Raw genomic sequence first — 12,491 nt, 5'->3', positions numbered from 1 at the left:
TAGAGAAACAATTAAAATCGCTCAAAAGAGGAAAGGCCGCTGGTCCTGATGGGATACCAGTTCGATTTTACACAGAGTACGCGAAGGAACTTGCCCCCCTTCTTGCAGCGGTGTACCGTAGGTTCCAAAGGATTGGAAAAGGGCACAGGTCATCCCCGTTTTCAAGAAGGGACGTCGAACAGATGTGCAGAACTATAGACCTATATCTCTAACGTCGATCAGTTGTAGAATTTTGGAACACGTATTATGTTCGAGTATAATGTCTTTTCTGGAGACTAGAAATCTACTCTGTGGGAATCAGCATGGATTTCGAAAAAGACGGTCGTGTGAAACCCAGCTCGCGCTATTCGTCCACGAGACTCAGAGGGCCTTAGACACGGGTTCACAGGTAGATGCCGTGTTTCTTGACTTCCGCAAGGCGTTTGACACAGTTCCCCACAGTCGTTTAATGAACAAAGTAAGAGCATACGGACTATCAGATCAATTGTGTGATTGGATTGAGGAGTTCCTAGATAACAGAACGCAGCATGTCATTCTCAATGGAGAGAAGTCTTCCGAAGTAAGAGTGATTTCAGGTGTGCCGCAGGAGAGTGTCATAGGACCGTTGCTATTCACAATATACATAAATGACCTGGTGGATGACATCGGAAGTTCACTGAGGCTTTTTGCAGACGATGCTGTGGTGTATCGAGAGGTTGCAACAATGGAAAATTGTACTGAAATGCAGGAGGATCTGCAGCGAATTGACGCATGGTGCGCGGAATGGCAATTGAATCTCAATGTAGACAAGTGTAATGTAATGCGAATACATAGAAAGATAGGTCCCTTATCATTTAGCTACAAAATAGCAGGTCAGCAACTGGAAGCAATTAATTCCATAAATTATCTGGGAGTACGCATTAGGAGTGATTTAAAATGGAATGATCATATAAAGTTGATCGTCGGTAAAGCAGATGCCAGACTGAGATTCATTGGAAGAATCCTAAGGAAATGCAATCCGACAACAAAGGAAGTAGGTTACAGTACGCTTGTTCGCCCACTGCTTGAATACTGCTCAGCAGTGTGGGATCCGCACCAGATAGGGTTGATAGAAGAGATAGAGAAGATCCAACGGAGAGCAGCGCGCTTCGTTACAGGATCATTTAGTAATCGCGAAAGTGTTATGGAGATGATAGATAAACTCCAGTGGAAGACTCTGCAGGAGAGACGCTCAGTAGCTCGGTACGGGCTTTTGTTAAAGTTTCGAGAACATACCTTCACCGAAGAGTCAAGCAGTATATTGCTCCCTCCTACATATATCTCGCGAAGAGACCATGAGGATAAAATCAGAGAGATTAGAGCCCACACAGAAGCATACCGACAATCCTTCTTTCCACGTACAATACGAGACTGGAATAGAAGGGAGAACCGATAGAGGTACTCAGGGTACCCTCCGCCACACACCGTCAGGTGGCTTGCAGATTATGGATGCAGATGTAGATGTAGAATTACAAGTAGGCGGACAGAGATAAACTGGCCACGTCATAGGACACACAACGTGCTTATGCAGGGGAATTTAGGTCTTGCCCATACGATACCGAATACTATAGATTACTTTATTACCCATGGAAATTATTTATGTTCAGAATTATGTTTATTAATATTTTACTGTGATTCAGCGACAGTTTGTTATTTAAGAGCTATCGTTATGATGATAAACTAGTCGGTTTCTACAACAGGTATGACCAGTAACGAACTGTATGCTATTCGTAGTTTGGAGGCTGAATATTTATTGATTTGTTGTATGTACGATAGGGACAAAACCTTTTGATTGTGCCACCAAAAGTATGGAATATCTTACATCGATTTCGTTTATAGTAGCATAATGTAATTACTGGGAAATAAACGTTAAGCACCACAAAAAGTTGAAGAGAACCTATTGATGTTTGAAAGGTAAATCATGAGAAAGAGAACACTTGGGCACGTGGGAACAACTGTCGATCTGATGAAACAGCCGAACGTCGTAAAGAAGATGGAAGCCTGGAGAATAGGCCTGGCAGGGCACATCAGCAGCGAGGCAGACACTTGTAGGGGCAAAGCTGTGATTAGTGGAAAACCTTATGGAACTCGTCCGATTGGAAGACCAAAGAAGCTATGGGAGGATGAACTGCAGAAGGTCCTTTATGAGCTGGGTGTTCATGAGAACTGCGTCCAAAGCGAACAAGATCGTCATCTGTGGAGAAACGTTGTAAGGCAGGCTCATGATCATCGGGGTTCGCGATTGTTCGGTCGAATTCGCCGCTTCACTGGCTGAAGTTGCAACCGTCTGCCGCTAGAAAGCTCCGAATCGTAGCGTGTAATACACTGCTGGAAATGGAAAAAAGAACACACTGACACCGGTGTGTCAGACCCACCATACTTGCCCCGGACACTGCGAGAGGGCTGTACAAGCAGTGATCACACGCACGGCACAGCGGACATACCAGGAACCGCGGTGTTGGCCGTCGAATGGCGCTAGCTGCGCAGCATTTGTGCACCGCCGCCGTCAGTGTCAGCCAGTATGCCGTGGCATACGGAGCTCCATCGCAGTCTTTAACACTGGTAGCATGCCGCGACAGCGTGGACGCGAACCGTATGTGCAGTTGACGGACTTTGAGCGAGGGCGTGTAGTGGGCATGCGGGAGGCCGGGTGGACGTACCGCCGAATTGCTCAACACGTGGGGCGTGAGGTCTCCACAGTACATCGATGTTGTCGCCAGTGGTCGGCGGAAGGTGCACGTGCCCGTCGACCTGGGACCGGACCGCAGCGACGCACGGATGCACGCCAAGACCGTAGGATCCTACGCAGTGCCGTAGGGGACCGCACCGCCACTTCCCAGCAAATTAGGGACACTGTTGCTCCTGGGGTATCGGCGAGGACCATTCGCAACCGTCTCCATGAAGCTGGGCTACGGTCCCACACACCGTTAGGCCGTCTTCCGCTCACGCCCCAACATCGTGCAGCCCGCCTCCAGTGGTATCGCGACAGGCGTGAATGGAGGGACGAATGGAGACGTGACGTCTTCAGCGATGAGAGTCGCTTCTGCCTTGGTGTCAATGATGGTCGTATGCGTGTTTGGCGCCATGCAGGTGAGTGCCACAATCAGGACTGCATACGACCGAGGCACACAGGGCCAACACCCGGCATCATTGTGTGGGGAGCGATCTCCTACACTGGCCGTACACCTCTGGTGATCGTCGAGGGGACACTGAATAGTGCACGGTACATCCAAACCGTCATCGAACCCATCGTTCTACCATTCCTAGACCGGCAAGGGAACTTGCTGTTCCAACAGGACAATGCACGTCCGCATGTATCCTGTGCCACCCAACGTGCTATAGAAGGTGTAAGTCAACTACCCTGGCCAGCAAGATCTCCGGATCTGTCCCCCATTGAGCATGTTTGGGATTGGATGAAGCGTCGTCTCACGCGGTCTGCACGTCCAGCACGAACGCTGGTCCAACTGAGGCGCCAGGTGGAAATGGCATGGCAAGCCGTTCCACAGGACTACATCCAGCATCTCTACGATCGTCTCCATGGGAGAATAGCAGCCTGCATTGCTGCGAAAGGTGGATATACACTGTACTAGTGCCGACATTGTGCATGCTCTGTTGCCTGTGTCTATGTGCCTGTGGTTCTGTCAGTGGGATCATGTGATGTATCTGACCCCAGGAATGTGTCAATAAAGTTTCCCCTTCCTGGGACAATGAATTCACGGTGTTCTTATTTCAATTTCCAGGAGTGTATATCTGTTGCATATAAAGATGGTATCTATCATATACATATAAATAGAGGGAAACATTCCACGTGGGAAAAATATATATGTGCGGATGGATATGTGTGTGTGTGTGTGCGAGTGTATACCTGTCCTTTTTTCCCCCTAAGGTAAGTCTTCCCGCTGCTGGGATTGGGATGACTCCTTGCCCTCTCCCTTAAAACGCACATATTTTCTTCTTTCCCTCTCTTTCCTTCTTTCCTGATGAAACAACCGTTGGTTGCGAAAGCTTGAATTTTGTGTGTGTGTTTGTGTGTCTATCAACATGCCAACGCTTTCGTTTGGTAAGTTATGGCTCACCGGCCATTTGACCATCTTCTTCTGTGCAGATGCACGAACAGTGCCCGAATTCTTACGGCAATCGGCAGTAAAGCTACGAGTAATGAGTATAATGGGCAGGGGCACTACGAATATAGTGCGAGACAATAAGTTGCGAATGTAGGTCTCACGGGAGAAGTGCCAGAGATAAGTCCCTGCACTCACATTATTCTCTGTGTGCTCGAGGGCTGAGATAGATAGAGCGTCTGCCATGTAAGCAGGAGATCCCGGGTTCGAGTCCCGGTTGGGGCACAGATGCTCAACTGTCCCAGTTGACTTATATCAACGGCTGTATGCAGCCAGGGGTATTCATTTCATTGTAATATATCAGTTGTAACGTAATTACGTCTGTGCGTGAGAAGCTGCGTGTTGTAATAAGTTACGAATTCGAAGAGGTCGTCCACACTCGGAGTACCCTCTCCTATAGCACGAGAATGCATTTACAACAAACCGACGCCTTGGGTTCTGGTTGAGCACGACGAAAAAAATTTTGTTTATTCTGTTTGCATCCCTAAAGGATATAGAGTATGCCTAAAGAAATATTTTGTAATTGTGAAAGTTAGATGTTACAAAGTGCTGAATGGAACTATGCACCGACCAAAAATAGGCAGCTGCAGGCGCTCGATGAAACAGTTTAGGGAAAGATTCGACTAGTGTACGAATTTCTGTCAATGAAGATTTTCCTAAAAGGTGCAGCGGTGCCAATACGCAAAATGACAACGAAGGCGGGCATTTTGAAACTGGTACCGGAACATCTTCATTGTAGGACAAGAACTGTTAAAATAGTAACACAGGCTTAAATGGTAGCAGATATATGCAGCGAAACTTGCTATTCCGAAGACCATGAACCTATCAGGAGTCGTCAATAGGGGCGAACAGCAAAAACTTCGATGCGTTACCTGACAGCAAACGCGTAGCCGCCGCGCAGCAAGGAATGTCTCCGTTTGTTAAAAGAGCACAGAGTGAAAAATTCAGCACCAAAATCAGAACCAGAGCGTGTTTGAGGCGCATGAAGGATGTCTTTATCGTCCTGGGACCGCAGATCATATGTACGCTTTGTAACAAGATTTTTTTTTTGCTCCAAACTTTAAAAGCGTTTTTATCGAAAGCCCATTTTTTTAGCGCGAAGCGCTCTTGAGCCTCGGCACACTACCGATTCATTTGATTGTTTTAAAATAAAAGACAATCAGAACTCGGGAGCCTTAGCGAGAGATTTTTTCTATATTTTTGAACGGTTTGAGCTTAGAAAAACATGCCAAGAAATTGACATGTTTTTCAAATAGTTAACATTTTTTGTTTCAAGGTATTTTTCATAACCTTATCGTGATGACCCCCTCCCCCAACCACCAAAATTCTTTCCAATTAACGACTTTTCTATTTTTATGAGTTTAAGAACTAGCTACGAGTATGCACAGCGCTTCACGCAAACCGTGAGTCGTCGCGAGGCACATACTTTGACAACCACAGTAGCTACCATTTTAAATCTGTAATGAGGTAAAAACATTTTTTCATACACGAATGTTTGCATAAGAAAGTGAAAAACCCTCATTTTAATAAAAACAATACTGGCATGAAAAAACATTATTGGACACTAATTTTTCGTGCTGCTAGCGGATAACTTTGTACTCACCAGCTGGAAGCATGGAACGTCTGTAACATAAACGTAGAAAATCCAGTGAGGTAAATACTATGGCTCAGGGTGGTGCCGTTTTGAAGAATAATTGGGCCCGAGTGATCGGTTTTGTGTTGTGTCGGCTGTTTCAGCTGATGGAATTTGTATCGAGAGTCTACCAGTTAAAGGAGAATGAGAAGTGGGTGAAGCTGGAGTAGGAGAAGGGAAAAGAAAGGCGCCAGAGACAGTCGAGAGAGAAGAACGGAAGAGAAGCAGAGGCACATTAAGGAACTCACGTTTCGCAGAAATAGTTCTATAGAAACGGATCCGACAGACGCTGTCCAAAGTATTTTTCACTCACCTCGTGTTGCTTCCAGTCCAAAGGCCACCGGTATGTCTGCACAGAACCTCCAAACCTGTGACGAGTGAGAACAGGGAAGTAGTGTGTCTGAATAAGAATTAATCCACAATCCAATACAAATCCACTAAGTTATGTTGTGTAAACTGAATGTCTGCCATCCTTTACTTAACTTCAACTTTGGAGTTCATATGATTAGTACGACCTTGGTTTTGCACTGAAATGTTGCTCACGTTAATGTTAAATCTGACCACATGGATGCAAACACAACCAGACTGTGATGAATGAAGTGTCTGAGTGGCAAAGATTTTCTCAAAGCGTAATGGAAGAAAGGAGGATTACACAGAGTTAAGCAACACAAAAGTGAAATTAGAATCCTCAGTGTGGATTTATGCATCTACTGGTTATGTACTTAGAGATGTCCTATCTCGTTGGTGTAATATGTGCAAGATAAATGTGTCCCCCATCTGTACCCTACATTACCTGATAATCTGAAAAGACCTTGAGTTTGTGTGGTAGCAGAAATTATCTCGCTGACTCCAACTCTGCCGGCAAGTGTCTAGAAGTTACACAGCGATGTAGGCAGGCGAAAATTCTTACATGATATAACTTCGAGCATTGCTTAACTCAGGCTTCTTTCCCAAACTTTAAATACAGTTAAAATGAATAGGATACTTTTCGAGAACTTTGAGTGAACACATGTGGAGGTGTCGAAGATGTGGAAAGATTCATTGAACAAAGACCAGAGAGTAGAATAAAAAACTCCTAAAATCCCAACTATACTCAGATGCAATATAATGATCACTGACTAAATCAGTAATGGATGCTGATCCCCACATATTCCAAAGAAGGTGACAAAGCGGAAAAAACCCTAAAGTGAACACTCGAAAAACGACAGCAAAATATATCACAAAAAGAAATCTAATTCTCCATGAACTGGAAGGCCACGTAATTTGCAGTCAGATAAATGTAGTGCAGATGTGCGAAGCTAGCTACAGTCTCATCATAATCCAGATCGGTCAGCTGAATGTGCCCATTTCAACATCACAAGACGTACCATCTACAGTACGAGGAACACTGTTACGCGCGAGGTGGACACTAAAAGTTCTTCTAATTTCTACCTCGCCCATTCTCGGATGGCGAACTACCTGTGTCAATGACCAGCAGACAGCCAGCTATGGGGAAATGCTGAGCGAGTTGTGGCAAACACTCAAGCTATCGTAACATGGGGGAACGACTGAGCGCCCAAGTATGCAAGCAACGTACTGTGACATTAAGGAAACCGAGAGATACCGTCACACTAGTGACAAAGCAAAGTTTCGTAAGGAAAGCTAGATACAACAAAACAGTAAGTAATCACGTGTCGAGGCAGCAGAAAAAAACCTCTGAAAGGTGAAGCTGAGAAAGTCTGACGTCAATAGAAGAGCTGACAGCGAAGGAAAACTAGGGTACATGATGCCATTGCCATCCCTACTGCCACAGGGCACACAGAAATCGCCTATATAAAGACCCCACCCTTCTTGAAGAATGTGAGATTGTTGAGTGCTGATTGACGACTGCCGGCCGATGTGGCCGAGCTGTTCTAGGTGCTTCAGTCCGGAACCTCGCTGCTGATACGATCGCAGGTTCGAATACTTCCTTAGGCGTGGATGTGTGTGATGTCCTTAGATTAATTAGGTTTATGTAGTTCTAAGTCTAGGGGACTGATGATCTCAGATGTTAAGTCCCTTAGTGCTTAGAGCCATTTGAGCCATTTTTGATTGCCGACTGCCCTGTGCATAGTCTCATACCTTGTCAGTTGCAACCATCCAGTGAGAGGGAAGACTATGGAAGACGACGCTCAGCACACCTCGCTATCTCCGATCGTCTATAGAACCGTCTGTCCAGATGGAAGGACGGTGCTACTGCCAGCCCCACTGTCAACTTCCAACGCAGCATTGATGGGATGTGGAGGTCTCCACCACCCTGCAGGCCTGCTGGTGGGTTGAGATGCGTGACCTGGACATCGTCCATCATCCGCCTTCCAGTGGATAGGTGCCGCTGCTGCCTTTCCTGTGGCAGACACTGATGTTGCTGTCACCTGTTTCCTAAAGGGTGGCTGAGAGCGGACTCCTGTGAGCATGTAAGTACGTTCAGGTGGACCTGGGGAGAGATTCCTCAGTGCAATCTTCGACATCCACGAGAGCAATTTGGCGATCGATATGCAGAGCTGAAGACCGCCGGATTCTGCAGTCGGCCACTATCTGTGACGTAGAACCCACCACCCGATGCCTCGCTGTGCTGGCGAAACTGCAAGACAAGCACAATCCAGGCTTTCGCTGCTGGTGAAGCGATACTCTGCCTGCCTTGTTGTGGTACGGCGCTTCGCAAGACAATCTTTGTGTTATTGCCCAATAAATGTGTTTTGTCAATGATGATTTCTTGGCGCTCTTGGATATAACTAGGTCCTCACCACCACATAGTCTGGGACAAGTCTCCTATTGTTAGCACAGGCATCAGGGTCAGAAGCAGAGTCCCTTTAGTTGTGGTCATGAAGCTTTCCAATCCAAAATACACCGCCCAGCATTTTAATTTTCAGAGCCTGTCAAGATATACACTATGTGATAAAAAGTATCCTGACACCCCTAAAAACGCACGTTTTTCATACTTGCGACCTCAGTAGTCATTTGACATCCTGAGAGAGCAGAATGGGCGCTCTGAGGAACTCATGGTCTTTGAACGTGGTCAGGTGATTGGGTGTCACTTGTGTCATACGTCTGTACGCGAGATTTCCACACTTCTAAACATCCCTACGTCCACTGTTTCCGATGTGAAAGGGAACTGGAAACGTGAAGGGACACGTACAGCACAAAAGCGGGCAGACCGACCTCGTCTATTGACTGACAGAGACCGCCGACAGTTGAAGAGTTTTGTAATGTGGAAGACCATCACACAGGAATTCCAAACTGCATCAGCATCCACTGCAAGTACTATAACAGTTAGGCGGGAGATGAGAAAACTTGAATTTCATGGTGGACCGGCTGCTGATAAGCCACACATCACGCCAGTAAATGTCATACGACGCCTCGCGTGGTGTAAGCAGTGTAAACATTGGACAGCTGAACAGTGGAAAAACGTTGTGTGGAGTGACGAAACACGGTACACAATGTGGCGATCCGATGGCAGGGTGTAGGTATGCCGAATGCCCAGTGAACGTCATCTGCCAGCGTGTGTCGTGGCAACAGTATAATTCGGAGGCGGTGGTGTTATGATGTGGTCGTGTTTATCACGGATGGGGCTTGCACACCTTGTTGTTTTGCGTGGCACTATCACAGCACAGGCCTACACTGATGTTTTAAGCACCTTATCGGTTCCCACTGTTGAAGAAGAGCAATTCGAGGATGGTGACTGCATCTTTCAACATGATCGAGCCCCTGCCCATAATGCACGCTCCGTGGCGGAGTGGTTGGACGACAATAACATCCCTGTAAGACGGACTGGCCTGCACAGAGACCTGACCTGAATCCTATAGAATACCTTTGGGATGTTTCGGAATGCCGACTCCGTGCCAAGCCTCACCGATCGACATCGATACCACTCCTCAGTGTAGCACTCAATGAAGAATGTGCTGCCATTCTCCAAGAAACCTTCCAGGACCTGATTGAACGTATGTCTGCGAGAGTGGAAGCTTTAATCAAGGCTTAGGGTGGGCCAACACCATATTGAATTCCAGCATTAGCGATGGAGGGCGCCACGAACTTGTAAGTCATTTTCAGCTGGGTGTCCAGATACTTTTGATCATATAGTGTAACTTGCAGTTTCTTACCCAAAGATGCACCTCTGAAGCAGACAGATAGGTGACTGCAGATCTTTGAGGCTAAAAAGTGACTGTTGTAGTGTGGACGAAAACGCTGTACGAAAAGTGTTTGCTCTAATCCAGACGCCTCTCAAAATGAGCATACATATAACCAACTGAACTTGGAAAACAATTCACTGGCTGCTAGAGGTCAGGTTTTTTAAAATATATATTGTGGGTTGACACTCCACGTTAATGAATTAAGTCCTGGCAGACGTCTATTAAAAACTGCAAAGGTACCCTCCTAAATATGAATGGGGAAACATATGTCTGTTAAATGAGACAAGAATTAGTGAACTATTCGGTTTTATTCCAATGAAATGATTGTTGAACAAGTAGTGACCTGTGGCAACACTAATCTTCTTACAACAAATTCATAGATAACCGACTGGCAACCTGTGGCAATATTAATCTAATAAAATCTTGGCGTATTTGACATACAGGGTTCGGAGGAAAGATGCTAATAGTTGTATAACTAAATTAATTACAATTGGGAAGCGTCTAGTGTTTGTTGTAATGTAACTGAAAATGGAACTACAGAAGGAAATACATCACACCTGTGGTCAGAGTTGAAAGGAACTGTTCGTGGTGTTAAAGTGCAAGCCTTCAGAGTGAAGCCTGAAGTAACTGGATTAATTTAAAATGATTTTATTGGCCCTACACACCGTCTCTTGACTGCAGCTTGGTCTGATCATAATATTACAGGTGGTGGCACAAGTGGCTGCAGAATTGATCATTGGCGGGACCAACGACCGTCGTCAACGACTAAGTTTAGATTATACATAAAATTTTCCTGAATTCCCAATGCATCAGCTCAGTTGGCTCAGTAGCCGGCAGTGGCTCTCAGCATAGAATCCTGGTGGTGGAGACCCCAAAAGATCCTCACGAAGATCTTAGATGAAGTCGAAGTCTGATTTCTGATCGATTGTGTCTGACTTTTGATGGGTTCGGCTCTGGATCTTCTGAGGGCCAACCAATCAAACTGCTTCTTACAAAACACTAATCCCCTTCCTCTGGCCGGTTATCCAGCAACTGGCGTCCTAGCATCCTCTGCAGACAAAAGTAGCCTCTCTTGTCTCTTTCGCCAACCAATGAGGTGCTCTGTGTCATCTGTCTCTTTCCAACTTATTATGTACATACATGTGCCAATACTGACTAATTTTACATTTGTTTTCTACAGAGTCAAAACATTTGGCAGTGTCTAACATTTTCAAGGGCCCAGGACTGTGGGTCCCCAATCTATCTTCGAGATGCTTCTCTCTAGCTTCCAGTGGTTTCTGAGGAAATGGCTAGCTTTCTACATTTCGAGTACAATGACAGCTACTGTTAAAAAGGGCGATCCTCCTCACTGCATTTCCAGGTGGTCAACATTTTCACCAGGAGCTCGCCCCAAGGAAGATACTATATGAACTTTTGTACCAAGCCTGGCGTCCCACTGCTGGGCTGCTAAGCAATAGCCGTTGGCCAGCAGGTCATTGACCCTAGGGTCTTCCCCTGTGGCCTTCCAAGAATGGCGCAGTTGGATTCGTTGCTTCTGGCGAACTGCGTGCATTTTTACAGCTCGGTTAGTTTCAAAGTTTTCTCCCTTGTATAGGGTATGCAAATAATAGCTAAGAGTGAAAGAATAGTGAGGCTGCATTAGTTATTTACTGATAATTACTAGTATTGCAGCTTACCATATTCTTCAGTGTCAGTTAAGTATTCCGATGAAAAGGGACCCCCTTTATGTATCTGCATACATTACGAGACTGGTTTCACACAGTCTGTAACCAAGATTGCTTATTCCTACATGTCCGATTTCTGAAATAAAGTTTTACAGAAACCAAAAAGTATGTTTCGAAACGAATGTTAAACAACGTGCACCCTAAAGTCAATTTCTCAGTGGCAGACTGTCACAGGCAAGGAACTTCAGCTGCCAAATCACGAAGTTAATAGTTAACATACGTCCTTAAAACGTAATGATAGTGAAATCCAAATGATTTCACCATTATTACGTTTTAAGGACGTGATCGTCTTTTATTTGCAAACGTAAGCCTGTTTTTATTAAATATGACGTGCTCCCATGATCATTTACTGATCGGCTGCAAGATGGTGATTTTACATCTGGCATTTTGTGGGCAGTTAACATTTTTCTTAATTTGTCACCAATTTTGAGCTTAGAAATTTGTGAAATGTCTTGCAATGTACGTGAAAGACATAAAATCAAATACTTGAAAATGACATAAAAGGTCGAAATCTAGGTTGTACTTAAATAAAAAATAAAAGCCAAAGGGCGGTGTGTTCCTTTAAAGAAATAAAAACATACATTCATCCTCCTCTATAAATTTATAGTCTCTTAGTAACGTAGTAACTGTGGCACTGACTGATTAGTCATAACAGTTTCGCGTTTTATTACTTATGTTATAATGGCCACATGAAGATAAGCTTGTCACATTTGATATTAACTCATTCACTCTTTAATTACAAAGTAATTATTTTACTCTACTTGTTTATCTTTTGTGCAACTCTTAAATCCATATTACATTTATATCCCCAACGTAAGAAAACACCTGATGCCAGCAACATTCACTTACT

This window comes from Schistocerca gregaria, chromosome 8 (genome assembly GCF_023897955.1).
Source record: "Schistocerca gregaria isolate iqSchGreg1 chromosome 8, iqSchGreg1.2, whole genome shotgun sequence".
In the NCBI taxonomy this organism is placed as follows: domain Eukaryota; kingdom Metazoa; phylum Arthropoda; class Insecta; order Orthoptera; family Acrididae; genus Schistocerca; species Schistocerca gregaria.
This window is presented reverse-complemented; position numbering follows the sequence as displayed.